This window comes from Panthera pardus, unplaced genomic scaffold (genome assembly GCF_024362965.1).
Source record: "Panthera pardus isolate Hobbes unplaced genomic scaffold, ASM2436296v1 HiC_scaffold_6, whole genome shotgun sequence".
Taxonomy (NCBI): domain Eukaryota; kingdom Metazoa; phylum Chordata; class Mammalia; order Carnivora; family Felidae; genus Panthera; species Panthera pardus.
The window spans coordinates 102,167,750-102,184,054 of record NW_026526991.1 but is presented as its reverse complement, the minus strand read 5'-3'; the positions used below and the strand labels follow the sequence as shown (position 1 = coordinate 102,184,054).

General features: G+C 41.4%; 1 long non-coding RNA gene across 4 annotated transcripts; it reads right to left on the bottom strand.

Annotated features, from left to right (window-relative positions):
• Positions 1-1,186: 1,186 nt before the first annotated feature.
• On the bottom strand, positions 1,187-15,660 carry LOC109276201 (uncharacterized). 4 transcript variants are annotated; one of them, XR_008419654.1, is made up of 3 exons: positions 5,848-15,660; positions 2,998-3,943; positions 1,187-2,285 (listed from the first exon to the last, which is right to left on the bottom strand). It is a non-coding gene; the product is annotated as an uncharacterized LOC109276201 (long non-coding RNA). The 4 variants fall into 4 exon arrangements; XR_008419655.1 differs by lacking the exon at positions 5,848-15,660 and having other exon boundaries at positions 1,187-1,752; positions 1,908-2,285; positions 2,998-5,556; XR_008419656.1 differs by lacking the exon at positions 5,848-15,660 and having other exon boundaries at positions 2,998-3,183; positions 3,847-5,556.
• Positions 15,661-16,305: the final 645 nt, after the last annotated feature.

The window sequence follows — 16,305 nt, the reverse complement described above, 5'->3', positions numbered from 1 at the left end:
ATAAAACCCCACACACTGGAAACAGTAACAGAGCAGTGAGTGTAGAGGCAGCAAGGATTTAGAGCCTTATTTGTGTTTAAATTCTAAAACAGTGGAACACAGTGTGAACTGCGAGGTATAGTATTTTGGTAACAGTTCATTTCGGACCATGAATAAAGTAAGTTACTAAATTTGGATATCTTTATTACTGTTTATCTTTTTAAAATTATTTTAAAACTGGAGAACTAATCAAGAAAATGAGTATTATGGGAAGTAATTTTGAGGAATAGAGGGAGGGAGTGTATAAAAAATGATCTATTGCAAATGTCAAATACACTAGGCACAGAGCACCTGGGTGGTTCAGTTGGTTGCGTGTCTGACTCTTGGTCTCAGCTTAGGTCATGATCTTAGAGTCATCAGTTTGAGCTCTACATTGGGCCCTGCGCTGGGTGCAAAGCCAACTTAAAAAGAAAATACACCAAGCACACCAAATACTGAATTCCAATGGTGGACAAATTTGTTCTCAAGCTGTGTGCTTTCCTACATTATTGTTATTGTTACTGTTATTTGAAGATTTATTTTTAAGTAATCTCTACACCCAACATGGAGCTCAAACTCACAACTCCGACATCAAGAGTCTCATGCTCTACCAACTGAGTCAGCCAGGTGCCCTTCTCCTACATTATTATTGCTACCTTTCTAGGATAGTTTCAGATAGAACCTAGAATGCAAGAGAGTGATGTAGATGAACTATAAGATCTCTGTAGTTATTCATTCACTCAAAAAAAAAAAAAAAAAAAACACTTACTGGGCACCTTTATGGCATGCTTGGCATGCTCAGATCACTGCACTTGACCCTAAAGAAGGTTAGAGAGCTGAGGAAACTAAGATTTTCCTTTTAATTCCAAAACTGACAAAAATAGCAACAGATCAAGGTTAAATATCTTAGTCTTTAAATGGCTACAATTATGGTATCATTTCAAAAATGCACCTATTAAAAAAGGGGATTTATAGGAGGAAAGCACACACTTATAAGATAGTAGTTGATAAACAGAAAGCCCGTTTATGTTATTATATATTTATAAGATGAGTCCTAACCTGCTGTTGAGAGACCAGTAATTGTAAAAAACTCCCTCATAATGGTGAGCAACGCAAGCTCCAACACCATCCAGACATTTAGAGAGCCTCTTGACATGTCTCTGGAACATGTTGTAAAGTGCATTTTCCTGATTTATTTAATAAAAGCAATTCTTGCTCATTATTCCTCTTATTATCATTGGTAATAATAATAACAGGGTGTTTGAACATGTTACTTTAGCTCTGGGATTGGCCAGAAGGGAAGCTTATATCCTACTGTTTATTACTCATCTAATAGTGGGGACCTATAAACCAACAAGGGTGTGCACGGGATGGAGAGGAGACTCTGCCTTAGGGGATGGGGGAAGGGTGGCTCGTGCCACAGGTGTATCTGCAGGGGGAAGAGCTCCTCATATCTGTGTCTTTCCCCCACAATACAATGTTCAGAAGATGCTGGTCCAGTCCCTCTCTCAGACCGTGCCTGAAGGATGTCAAACATCACAGGTGGAAATGCTCCAAAATTGATGTGGTCTTTGCTTTTGTACCTATCTCTGCCATTGTGAAGATGTGAGCCCACATTCTTTCTGTGACATGCAGGCACCATGGTGGCCTCCTTCATTAGACCTTTGAAGACACTGCTTAACAGAAACAGCCACAACATACAGGAAGACAGAGTCTCTTACTTTGGACACTGATCTAGAAAAGGCAAGGGTGACAAAAACCATCAGACCTTGAAGCCAACTGCCTCTGTAAGAGCATGGGTGGAAAGTTTCTCTCTGCTTTAAAAATAATAACTAGCAATTTCACACTGTGCCGGAGTCTACAAGAGGCTTAGCCTCATGTCATCTTACCTGTCACAGGCCTGACTTCCTGTAGAACATAGGTTCAATCCTCCTTGTCCTGGACACAAAGGAGCTGCAGGTCAACTGGGGACACCAGGAAAAGGAGGTTCCAGCATTGATCTGGGTCTGACGTTCTGCTCCTCCATTTACTAGAGGTGGGAACTGAAGTATTTGCTCAAATATTCTGAGCCCCATTTTCCTCATCTGTATAATATAAGCCGTAATGTCAAACATACTAGCCTGTTATGAGGCTGAGGCAAAACCATATGTCCAACAGCTAGCACTCAATCAATTGTCCTTCTCATTACAGTCCAGCCCAAGGTGGGTTGTGGCACTCAGCGGTCTTCCCCGTTGCTCAAAGGCTTGAGAGAGTCTCCTTTCCAAATTCTAGTAAAGGTCCAAATAAGGAAAGTGAATTGGATATTTTCATTTATTTCCTCCCAAGGAACTTAAAGATAAATCTGATCAAGATATTACCTCACATGGTGTTTCATGATTTAGATAGAGAAACTGAGGATTGGAGAAATTAGGGAATTGCTCACAAGTATGTAATAAGCTGGAGCTTTTACTCTGAGAGTACCAGAGCTGGGTTTGTTTGTTTCTTTGTTTGTTTTCCCCCTAAGGGTCCTTCCACTATTATCAGGTTGGTTGGTGAACAAGGACATTCTTTCTACAGTGTGAGCAAAATGAATTAGAACCAATATTGGTAAACAGAACTCTTTACAGTTTACAAATCATTTTCAGAAAAATATCTCCTTAATTTTATAACTTAAAATTCCAAAAGTAATACTTTCGAGATAAGTATTACTATTATGATTTACAAATGAAACTGAAATTCTAAGATGTTCCTTGACCTGTCCTAAGTCATGGAGTTCAAATAAGTAGAGCCCAGATCAGTGTGACTCCAAACATGGTTCCACCATTATGCATTATACACTATTCTTGCACATGTAATGTGAAAATTGTATGAGTATTCTGTTTAAAGTATAGTTCCCTGCCCTCACATTCCTCACCACCTGGCACCTTTATCTTTTCTTAGTCCGAGAGGCTTCCAACTTTCAAATTCTTGCTCCACTGTTCAGCTTGACTTGATTCATACCTTCCTTTCAGATCTCAGGGTATCCTGATTCTTCACTTCTCCTGTGTGCTTTCCAAGAGCATGCTGCGAGACATGAGCTTGTCAGTTCCTACTTTATCTTCTGACTTTAAAACTCAGTCCTCCATGAGAGATAATCCAGGGTTTGTGGGTCTTGAAGTTTGTGCAATTTGCGGAGGGGGGGGGGCTCTATAGACAAGAAAAACAAAATTAGGTACAGAGCCTTGGAAGAAGCCCTTCTAGGTGAGGGGACCTAAAACCCATGCTTCCAAGATTCATAGTAGATTGGCTGACTCTGCCTCTCTCCCCATGTAAGATGCAACTCTAGTCGGGCTACCCATTAAGTCTGCCTGGGGCCAGAGGCCAAGCTTGCAGGCTTACCCACTTAACTCCCACAGCACAGTCAAGAAGGTGTGATGGCTTCCATTTTATAATTCTATTCTTTTCTAATTTATTATTTTCCAGTCAAAGTTTGAGTTTCTTGTACTCAAGGAGCCTGCTTTCTATTTCTCGGTAGGACCCCTCACTGACCTCAGCATAATCTTGAGCTCAGAAATGTTTTTGGAATGAATGGATGTTTGAAAAGATGGGTGAATAGAGTAAATGTTCAATAAGTACTTTTTGAATTTATAGCAGAAAATGTAATGATTTTAATAATTACCACTTATTGAGTATCTATTATAATCCAGTTACTCTTCATAAGTTATCTCTCATCATAGCAATCCTGCAGGGTGGGAGTTATGATCTCTAATTTATAGCTGAAGAGACTGAGGTTCTTCATGATTAAGTCACCTGCCCAGTCTTAGTAAGTGGCAGAGCCAGAACCCATCACTCTAAAGCCCAAGTTCTTACCACCTCACTCAACACCTTTGAAGTCAGAACCAGTATACTTCAATCAGGTGAACAGAGTCCAGCCCGGCTGGGCACCTGCTCATCGTGTCTGCTTCACCTGTGAATGAGGAAGTGAAGGCAAGTCCCTTCCCGCTTTAGCAGGCTTTGTCTTCTGCTTCCCCTGTTCCCCCTGGACATTGGACATCTTCCCAGTAACATATTAGTCCCATGAATTTGAACAGTGGGCAAAAATTCTCTCAATGTGTCCTCAGTAGGAAGTAAAATTATAAACGTTAGCTTGGCGAACAAAATAACTATGCCAAGGAGACCAGAGTTCTGGGGACCACACTGGTGAACGTTGCCTGGGCCCCAGCAGAGGCGGGGAGGCAAGCGAGATAGTCTGGTGCTTTTGCCTTCTGCCCCAGACCGTTCTGCAGATAAACTAGCAGAAAGATGCCCTTTGTGGTAAGACTCTGTGATCATAGGGGAATTGTGAGGATGAATGCCAGATTCCCACCAAGTGCTGGTAATGAGGGAGATCTCTCTTGGGCAATTTTTGTATGATGAAAATGTGGTGGTGCTTTTAAGAGGTTTCAAGAGCCTTAGGCAAAAGATGCTCTGATAACTTTGGAATGAGGTGCTCAAAGGCTTCCACCTCCATTATGCCATTGAAGTCTCTATAGCCCTTTCAGGGTGAGGCTCGAGGCAGTCATAGTAATTCCCATTCTATAGAGGGGAAATTGGGAACCTAGGATCACAGAACCCAGGAGGTCACTGTATTCATTCTATATTTGGCATAGCATGTGATTGTTCCAAATACAAGAAGTTTCTAGAAGACAAGGTGAACTAGAATCTTCCTTTTGTATTCTACTCTAGTTCAATTTGGTATTCTAAGAATGCTGGTTGATGCTGGGTAAAGTGCTTATGGGAAAATGGTGACGATGACCATCGTGACTGTGGCCTACAGCAGAGACCTGAATTCACATAGGTGTGACAGCATAAAGGACACAAGGTAACTCACCTGTCCCCAAGTCCTTGAGTACTGAGGCCCAAAGGACCTTGCAGAATCCTTCTAGCCCAGTGACACACCACTCATGATGTGACCCACAAAAAAGGAGGGGTGGGAGATTGGAATCAACATGCTCTTCAGTTTATAGCCCAGGTTTGTAGTCCATTTTTCCAGAATTCCAGGCCATTCTCTGAGCTAGCCAGACAATAACTGATTCCTGTAGGAATGTCTGGCTTTGTCTGGACTGCTGGCAAATGAGGACATGTACTGCTCAGCTCCTTTTTTAAGAAAGGACTTGAAGAGTGTGTCTAGCTAATGGGTGCCAGATTTTAGCTTCCTCAGAATCCACTTCAACTTCCTTGGAGGAGCCAGGTGGGGACAGGTGGTCATATAAAGACCCAGTGATTTCACACCAATGTGGGACTCCTTCGGTAGGCAGTCCTTGCTCTGCAACTCCCCATCGAGCTGGCAGAGACTTTAGGTGTGCATCTTATGGGTCCCTCTGCCCAATTCTGCTTGCTCCCCTTCTTTCACACATACTCCCCCAAAACCATTTGCACTCTTAACTCTACCTCAGTAGAGGGTTTCCTAGGGAACCCAACTAACATACCTCCCTTAACTTTCAAAAAATACTGGTACCTAGTGCTGGAATGAAACTAGAGAAATGTTGAAGACCTTGCACCCAATAGGAGGAAAAGAAAGAACCCAGCACACAGGTTCACCAGAGGAAGAATAGCCTAAGTGACCAGAGGCGTGCATGGCAGTGGTTGGCCCCAGAACTAAAACATGGGCTACAGAGACCAGGTCATCAGGCTGCCTTGAAAACGCAGCTGTGTACCCAGGGGGTAATGTCAAGGCACCAAGCTTTCACTCTACCATCTAAGGAGGGGAGGAATTGAAAAGTAAGGCTTTTTGCAGACTAAGTTACTTTGAGGCTTGAGTGAATTACTGCTCTAAGCTTCAGGTTCCCCACATGTAAAGTAGGACAAGTAACACATGTTGTTAAGGATTACCTTTCATTTGATCTAGGGATGATTCTCTTCTCAAGTTCCATGTCTGGATCAAGTGCATCAATCTTCTTGTCCTGGACTTTGTGCCTTGATGAAGAGACAAGGACTCAAGTCCTTGTCCAGTGCCACATAGTCTTTCAGATAGCTGACCCATGTCTGAATACAAGCCTTCCACTCCATTTCACAACCCGAGTTGACCTGAGTATAAGGGGAAAAATACATACCTGTACACAGGTACATTTGGCACCTTTCTGTGTATGATCCAGGGGAAATTTCTTACTGGGAAAGAGAGCAGCTCCAGTCTAGCTTGGTCCCAAAATGACTTGGTTACCCCCAGAGGTGAATTCCATCTGGGAGATGCAAAATCTCTAGCCTCCAAAAGTTCTGGGTTCCATATTTTCAGAACTGAGCAATTTTTATGGGTATCAGGGGTCAAGAAGCGAGTGTATTTTAAAAATACACTGTTTTTTTTTTTATTAAAGTAGGACGTATATTAAGAAAAGTACATAAATCAAAATGTTCAAGATAATTAGTCATCAGGGAAATGCAAATGAAACCACAACGAGATACCACCACACACCCACTAGGATGGCTATAATCAAAAAGACAGATAACAACAAGTATTGGTGAGGGTGTGGAGCAGTCAAAACCCTCATATGCTGCTCGTGGGAAAGTAAAATTGTGCACCCCCTGTGGAAATTGTTTTCTGGCAGTTTCTCAAAAAGTTCAGCAAAGGGTTATCATATGACCCAACACTTCCACTCCTCGGTGCATACCCACGAGAAATGGAAACATTTCTACACAAACACTTGCACATTAATCTTATAGCCCATTATTCATAAGGGCCATAAGGTGGAAACAACCCAAATATCTACCAGCTGATGAACTGATAAATAAAAGTGGTATATCCACACAATGGAATAATATTTGGCCATAAAAAAAAAATAAAGTACTGATTTGTGCCACAATACAGATGAATCTTGAAAATATTATGCTAAATGAAAACAGCCAGTTGCAAAAGACCACATATTATATGATACCATTTATACTAAATGTGAAGAATAGGAAAATTTACAGAGACAGAAAGTAGATTAGTAATTGCTTAAGTCTGAGAAGGAGGGGGCTATAGGAAGGTGATAGCTAAAGGGTACAGTTTCTTTTAGTGGTGATGAAAAGTTTCTAAAATTGACTATAGTAAGTGATTGTATATATCTGTATATACTAAAAACTATTAAATTGTATAATTTAAATGGATGAATTCTATGATATGTGAATTGTATCTCAATAAAACTGTTATTTTAAAATGCTCAGCTCAAAAAAATGTCTAGCTCAATGAAGTATTAAAAAAATGAATACTTAGGGTTCCTTGGTGGCTCAGTCAGTTAAGCATCTGACTCTTGATTTCAGCTCAGGTAAGTTCGAGCTCCACATGGGGCTCTACACCAATAGCATGGAGCCTGCCTGGGATTTTCTCTCTCCCTCTATCTCTGTCCTTCCCCTGCTTTCTCTCTCTCTCTCTCTCTCTCTCTCTTCCTCTCTCTCTCTCTCTTCCTCATCCTCTTCCTCCCCCTCCTCCTCCTCCCGTGCTGGTTCTCTCTCTCAAAAATAAATAAATAAATGTTAAAAAATGGATAACTCATGTAACCATCACCTAGGTCAAGAGATGGAACATTCTAGGGACACCTGGGTGACTCAGTCGGTTAACATTGGGCTCTTGGTTTCTGCTCAGGTCATGATCTCACAGTTTGTGGGTTTGGGCCCAAATCAGGCTCCTCGCTGACAGTGCGGAGCCTGCTTCGAAATCTCTCTCTCTCTGTCCCACACCTCCTGTTGTTTCTTGCTCTCTCTCAAAATAAATAAACTTTAAAAAAATATTTTAAAAAAGGAATAGAATATTCTAGAACCCCAGAAGCCTCCCTACCTCCTGTGAGGAAATGTATTTTTTGTTTATTCATTGAGTCCCCTATCTCCAGAAATCTTACTGTGCATCTCTGGAGTAAGTCATTTAGTGTGCTTGGTATTAACTTCCAATGGGTCTGTAATAAAACATGGGGACTTCCCTGGTGATCTTTCTCATGAAGAACAGTGTTAAGTTCCAGGTTCCCATCTTAAGGAGGGCACTGACACATTTGGGCTCATCTTAAACATATGGGCAGAGTAGGGAGAGGACCAGTTCAAGTGAACAACAGCTGAGGAGCCAGGTATATGTTAGCCTGGAGAAAAGACATCCTGGGGGGACCTAATTGTTGTCTTCCCCTATTAAGGTGTTGATACATGAAAGTGAGGACACCTGTGCTGCGTCACCCCTACCAGATATCTGAGAGCAGGAGTCGGGCAAGCCTACTATGTACAGTGTCCAGCACTACCTTTGGTACTCGACATACAGACATCATCAAAATCAGTTACCGAGGGCCTGATATGTGTCAGGCATTTTCTCAAGTCTGTGCAAAGACCTTGCCAGATGGGTGTGATTATCCACATTTCACAAATAAAGAGTTAACTGGCTGGAGAAGAGTTCCTGGTGGGGATAGATGGCACAATGTGGTCCTCTCCAGCCCCAGCACCTTTATCCTGATTTGAATCCTACATGCTGGCTGTAGGTGTGGTCTTTAGAGCTGCAAGGCCCCTTAGCCTGTCCTTGACCACTCCCACTTGACCAACCTCCCATAACCATGCCAAGAAACCCAAGCTGAAGGAAAAGGTATTCTTACTTTGACTCCAAAATCCATTCCCAGGGACCAAGGAACAACTCCCTCAAACACAAAGTCAGCACGTCCATTACATGGAACCACAGAGACACAGGGAGACTGAGGAGCTTCCAGGAAGGAAGAAGAAAGAGGGACGATACCAATATGCCATAAACGAGCTGTGGTCATCGGGATGATGCTGTCCCAGTGGGTGGTCCTGCCTCTTCCTTGGAAATTCACATTTCAGATTCTATTCATCCGGAAGGACTATTGCCATGTACTATGCGCTGAGCTGGATGCTTCCCTTTGTGATAGCCTCCGTGGAACCCCATAGCATCATCCTGTGAATACATGCAACATCATCCCTTTTAAAGATGATGAAACCAAGATTCTGACCAGCAGCTGCATGAACCTCTTCAGGAAACGTTGGTCTAAAAAGGTTATTTTGGGTTTATTCATGGCTTCTCATCTAACCTGCTGTGAGATGACCCACACACATCACCCCTTCCAGGCCTCAGTTTCCCAATCTGTAAGCATGGAGCATGGGACTAGGGCTGCACAGTAGCTTGAAGAAATGGTCTGAAAAGAACAAAGAAAGTGCTTTTCCAAATATGGGTCTTTGCAGGAGCACCATTTGAGTGCAGCCCCTGGTTTTGGCTTAAATTGTTCAGAGTTGACCATACAGAAAATGACTCATATGGCTGAGATTTGGGCAGATGGTATTAAGAGATCTGACAAAGTTGTTCTAGATGTGAAAGCGAAGTCTCCGTGCCCCAAAAGTTCTCGAACGTTTCTGTCTCTGAAGCTCTGGTCAAATCTGTGTGTCATAAATTTGCTTTCAGTTTCCTTTGACAGAGGTGGGGAGCTGATAGGTGGGGGAAACCTGCTTTTTTTCCTCACATGCTGTAATGCATACTTAATAGATGTGCAATTATGATCACCCAGTGAGGGCTCTCACAGCTTCTCAACTTCTGAACACTAACCTGGCAACCCACGCCACATCCCTGCGGCCTGGCCCTGGTCCAGGCTTCTGAGTCTTATCTGTCAGACCCTTAATAAAAACAGGAACTGGATCCTTAATGACCCAGGGGCTACCTCTGGCTCCTTTCTTGCCTGGTCTACTCTGGGCTCTCAAATGGCCTCCAAGCTCTGAAGGAAAGGTTTTTCCCAGCTCAGCAAAGGGCCACACACATCTCCGGCTTCTATAGCTGTGGCTCAGAGTTTAGCCTCTTAGGGCTGGAAGAGCTTTGTAAGTCCTTAGATTCATTCCACTGACACCAGGTCGGCCACATGTAGGGTTCCCAAACCTCGCTGCCTTCTCCTTTCTTTAGGTCCACATCTGTGCAGGCCTTGTGAATCTTTTAATCAGATCATCCAGTCGTGGCCAAAGATTCTCACCATCCCGTGCCAGCTAGATCCTCAGGCAGGCACAGATGGTGACTTGGTAGCTCCTATTTGCACCTGCTGTTTTAGAGGACTCAAGAAGTGCAAGTCCTCGTAGACTCAGCATGCGTCCTGTGGTAGCCCCTGACCTTGTCCTAGTGTGCTTGTGCTAATAGCACCGACTGTGTGTTCAGTTGTATCGACAGACTCTTGTAATTGTTAAGTTCTCCTGGGCACATGGGCTATTTTCCCAAATACAATCTATTTGCCTTAAGGAAGGAAGAATGCATCTTACACTTTATCGCCCAGCATAGAGCCTAGCAGTAGTAGTAATAATAATAGCCATGAGTTATGAGAGCTCTGTGTCAGACACCATGAAAGGAATTATTAATACATTCATTTATTTTACTTTGATAAGAATAGCACAATTAAATATTGTTACCATTGTAAGACAAAGAAACAAGGATCAGGTTCGTTAAGGGATTTGTTCCAGGTCATACAGCCTATAAATGATAGAATCAGCATTCAAACCCAAGACAATCTGAGAACAAGTTGTATTAAGCTAAGCTAAACTATGCTGTGTAACAAGTAACTCTGAAATGTCAGTGGCCATATATACATATACAGGTAATGCAAGTCTATTTCTCACCCATCCAAAAGCTGCTACAGGTCTGAGCGTCTCTCCAGAGTTGTTGCCCTCCTTGACGCCATTCAGCAACCCTGTCTCTTTCCATCTGGTTTCCTCCACCCTGACGTGTGGCCTTTACGATCCGTCTATCAGAGGAAGAGGGGGCTGGAAGGTTGTGCGGAGCTTCCACGGCTAGACGTGAACATGACGGGACGGTGTCACTTCCACCCATATTCTGTGAACAGATCACTCACATGCCCCCACCTGACTCCTCTGTGTTCAGGAAAGAGGAAAATCAGAAATGAGGAAGCCCTAGCAATCTGCTACAGAAGCTTATGTGTATTCCACCATGCTAAGCTGCCTCTAAAACCTGAAATTAAAAAACAAAGTACTTTCTGACTGACATCACCACCAGGGCATTGCTGGGATACAAAAGATTATAAAGGAGGAGGTAGGGGGGCGCTTCACTCTTGAGAAAAAACACAGGCTTTGATATGTTTAATCAGCCTCCAAATCCCCAACCTAATTATCACCCAGACAGAGGAGCTGGGCTACCCTTGCTTCCCCTCATTCTGATTATTGATCTTCTGTGACTTCTCATTAAGGTGTCCCTAGTATCCGCTATACCCTAATCTTCATGCACACAAATGTGCGGATTGTGTGCACAGCAGAGGGGAACGTCAAGAGGCAGACACTGTTGGTGCAGTTTTGGGCACTGGACAGACACATGGCTTTCATATTCAGGTTCTTATTAACCCTCACAACAAACCTATTTGGTGTAGCGTTTGGTACTGTCACCCATCGTATGGAGCAGGAATCAGAGCCTCCGAGTGATTACACTACTTTCCCAAAGTTACACACTGGGATCTTCTCATTAGAAACCCTCAGCTTTTCCACTACAATCACACTTAATTTTCCCCACCCCCTTTTATTTCCTTAAGTAGATTTCAGTTGCACTGAACTGTACTAATCATAATACTTACTTCTTGATACACTCTTATCTTTGTTTCATGCACAACCCTACTTGGGTTTCTTTGCTGTTTTGTTTCATTTTTATTTTTAAAGACAAACTCCCAGAAACATACCACCCAGCACGTGGTTTTTCTTCATCCTATCCTCCCTGCCTCCTCCACCAATGTAATGTAACCAATATACTAAATTCCAGAAGCATCATTTCCTGCTTTCCTTTTTACATTAGTTTATCCAGTTTATATGTATTCTTATATTTACTTTATTTTTTTTTTAATTTTGTAAAATGAGTATAATTGTCATAAATTATATTTTGGGATTTACTTTTGCACTGAATATGATAGTAAGGTTGATCCACATTGTGTGTCACAGTGGTTCATTCCTTTCGAACACTGTATAATATTATTGTATGAATTATTCATGTTACAGTCTATTCTCTTATCACTGCTATTGTGAGCAATATTGCCATGAAATGTCTTTTGGTGGGTGTGAAAAATTTGTCTATGTAACTAGGAGTGAAATCACTATGTGGTGGCATATGGGAAGATTTTCCAAAGTAGTTGTAACAATTTACACACCCATAGGCAATGAGAGATGTGTGGACCTACATCCTCTCCAACATTGGGTCAAATTCTTAAAGTTTCCAAATGAATGGATGCACTTCTCTGATCACTAATGAGGTTGAGTTTGTTCATTGGCTTTATGTTTCCTCTTCTGTGAATGCCTGTCCATGTCTCTTGCCCATTTTTCTACTGGGCTGTTTATGCTTTTCTTATTGACTTATAGAAGTTCTTTGTATATTCTTTAAGCCAACCTGTTTGTAATTTGTCTTTTCAGTTTCTTTAATGAAGTTTCATTTGATGTTGTTTTAATATCTCTAAGATTAACACTTTCTGTATTTGTTTGACAAACTTTTCCCTGCCCCAAGGTCTAAAAGATACTCATTTATGTGTTCTTTTAAATCTAGGATTTGAAATCTAAAGTTAAAAGTTTTTTTAAACTTTTCTCTTTGACAGTTAAGTCAATCTGAAACTGTTTATTTTTATATGGTGTGAGATAGGGAATATATTTCCTCTTTTCCCATATGGATAATCATTTTTTTCAGCTTTGTTTGTTGAAGAACTCCCCTTTTCCCCTCAATCAGCCATGCCACCTCTGTCACTTTTCAAAGTTCTAAATCTGCACAGGTCTGTTTCTGCATTCTCCATTCTATCCCATGTGTCCATCCTGTGGCATTGCCAGAATGTCTTCATTACTCAAGCAGAGTGAGATTGGCCTCTCTCCTGATTCTACTTCTTCCAACATTGGCAATGACACCATTTCCCTCTAGAACCTTTCAGTCCAGATGAATTTCCTTTTCTCCATAACCTGCTCAATCACAATCTGAGACTCGCTTTACCCGAAGAGTCTCTATACACAGAAGGAAGTGACAGGTCAAGAACTTGATCTCACTGGGCACCATCCCTGAGTATTCTTGCCTGACTCACCCTACAGTGATCAGGGCCCAGGATTGCACATTTGCTTGTCTACAGCCCCAAACACCTTTGTCTAGATAACCCAACAACCCTTGTCATCCATGGAAGCCCTTACAGTGCCCCAGCTAGGCTGAGTCCCTATCTCCAGTTTTGCTAAAACCCAGAGGAACATGTGATGGGAAGAGAATTCCACAGCCTCTGGGATTGGCTCTGGTTTGTGGATGAGTAAGTCTTGCCTTCCCAAGATGCGATTTAGAGAGAAGATGTGATTAAAGATTAAAGATGTGATTCTTTAAAGAAGATGTAATTTCAGAGTTTCTCTTGTTCTTTGTGTACCGAACAGGGTTGAGGAATATTCCTTAAAGGGATTTTTAGATGTGCAAAGGGAGATCTCAGCATTCAGCGGGATGCTGGAGGTTAAAAGTAAGACTGCTTTATGAGCTGCTATACAGACATTTTGAAATTGCACAAGGTTGGGACCTTAAAAGAGAGTAGATAGTTGAAAGGGTCTTCAGAGAAAGGATCCTCAGCAACTAAGTGTGGGCATGGCCAGTGAAAAATCTTCCCTATAAGAAAAGGGCCAACAAGTTTCTAGAAACAGTGGTGTCTGACCTTCAGTATGTAGTTTTTTTCCTTCCTTGTGCCAACCAGCTAGCTATTTCTAGCCCTTGGGAAAGTCTGTTAAGCACAATAGCTGTGTGTTCATGTTGCTCTAGGGGAAGAAAAATCAGCTGTAGTCTGAACAGTAGACAAGACAGGGGTTTGGAAGAACAGCTGCCCTAGTGTGGGGGTAGGGAGCAAAATGTAAGTGAGAATCAAGAATTTCCTAAGTGCAAGAATTAGAAGGTAAATATGGCCATGAGGATATAAACTCACAAGCAGGATCATGGGAAATATTGGAGAGGACTCTGGGAAAGACTCTGGCTTCCCATGGTGCTGAAATGGATGCTCAACCCCTATTATTTAGATGTTAAGGCAAAGGTAAAACAGAAGACTGGAAAATGTGGATTCATTTAGAGATGCATGGATACAGGGGCTGTGAGGGATGTGATGGTCTTGAAAACTTATGGGGCTTCTTTAAGTCTGGTCTGAGACCCTCATTTCACAGTTGCTTTGTGAAAGGAGCGGAGATAGCAAGTGGGCAACTCCAGAAGGTGAAGGATTAACTTATCAAGGTTGAAAGACAAAAATCCATCCCTTAGGGGTCCCTGTATCCTAACCAGAGACCCCTCTCCAATCAGGAGCCAGCCAGAGTCAGACATTGGGTGAGATCTTTCTTTCTCCCTTCTTCTTCCCTATTGTCTGCAGGTATTATGACCAGGGAACATTTGTCAAGTCATTTGGAGATAGTCTGTACCAGGCCAGCTTGGGCGAAGGAAGCGGTAGTACTGAGGGACACTCTAATCGTTCACCGTTGATAACTTAGTCTCTCTCTCTCTCTCTCTCTCTGTGTCTCTTCCCTCACCCCCCATATATTTTTCTATTATAGTAAAATATACTTTTTGGCCATTTTCAAGTGTACACCTCAGTGGCATTAAATAAATTCACAATGCTGTGCAACCATTACCACTATTTCCACAATTTTTTTTATAACCCTAAACAGAAACTCTGTACTCATTAAATAATAAATTCCCATAAAATTAACAAATGAATAAACAATAAATCTCCACACATCCACCCCATCCAGTGCTGGTAACCTCTATTCCACTTTCTGTTTCTGTGACTTTGTCTATTCTAAGTACCTCAGATAAGTAAAATCATATAATATTTGCCCTTTTGTTCTGGCTTATTTCACTTAGCAAAATGCCTTCAAGATTCATCTATGTTGTAGTGTATATCAGAATTTCATTACCTTTTATGGTCTATTATATGTATAAATGTCTGTTATATGTATGCACCATACTTCGTTCATTCTCTGTTGATGCAGACTTGGGTTGTTTCCACCTTTTGGCTATTGTGAATACTGCTACTATGAACGTTGACATGTTAGTATCTGTTAGAGTCCCTGCTTTTGATTCCTTTCCATACATATCCAGGAGTGAAATCGCTGGATCGTATGGTAACTTTATGCTTAGCTCTTTGAAGGACCACCAAACCGCTTTCCATAGTAGCTAGACCATTTTACATGCCACCAAGCAATGCATAAGTGCTCCAATATCTCCACAAGCTCTCTATCATTTATTTTCTGTTTATTTTTATTTTGATAATAGCTATTTTAATTGGTTATGAAATGGTATCTCATTGGGGTTTTTTGATTTGCATTTCCTTAATGACTAGTGATGCTGAGCATCTTTTGATGTGCTTATTGGCCATTTGTATACATTCTATAGAGAAATGTCTAGTCAAGTTCTTTGACCATTTTTCAATTGGGTTATTTGGTTTTTGTTGTTGAGTTTTAGGAATTCTTTATATATTCTGGATATTAATCCCTTATTAGTTATGTGATTGGCATTTTTTTCCTCCCATTCTGTGGGTTGTCACTTCAGTCTCCTAGTATCATTTGATGCACAAAAGTTTTTAATTTTAATTGAGCTCAATTTATTTAGTTTTTCTTTTGTTGCCTGTGCTTTTGGTGTCATATTCAAGACATCATTGCCAAATCTAATGTCATGAAGGTTTCCCCTAAAAGAAGAAGGTTTTCTTCTAAAAGCTGTATAGCTTTATTCTATTCTTATTTTTTAAGTGTTTATTTACTTTCGAGAGAGAGTGTGTGTGTGCAAGCAGGAGCAGGGCAGAAAGAAAAGGGGACAGAGGATCCAAACCAGGCTCTGTGCTGACAGCAGAGAGCCCAAAGTGGCGCTCGAACTCATGAACCATGAGATCATGACCTAAGCCAAAGTCAGACACTTAACTGACTGAGCCAGCCAGACACCCCAAAGCTGTGTAGTTTTAGCTCTTTATTGTCTTTGATCCATTTGAGTTAATTTTTTAAATACAGTACAAAATAAGGTTCTAATTTCATTCTTTTGGATGTGGATATCCAGTCTTCCTAGCATCATCTGTGGAAAATTCTGTCCTTTCCATTGAATAGTCTTTGTTCCCTTGTTAAAAATCATTTGACCATACATTTGAAAGGTTATTTATGGGCTCTCTATTCTGTTCCATTGGTCTATATGTCTGTCTTTATATCAATACCACACTGTTTTAATTACTGTAGCTTTTGTAGTAAGTTTTGAAGTCAGGAAATTCAAGTCTTTCATCTTCTTTTTCAAGATTGTTTTGGTTATTCAGGGTTGTTTGAGATTCCATATGAACTTTAGGATGGGTTTTTCTATTTTCACACACACACTATATTCCATATTATATATTTTATATATCA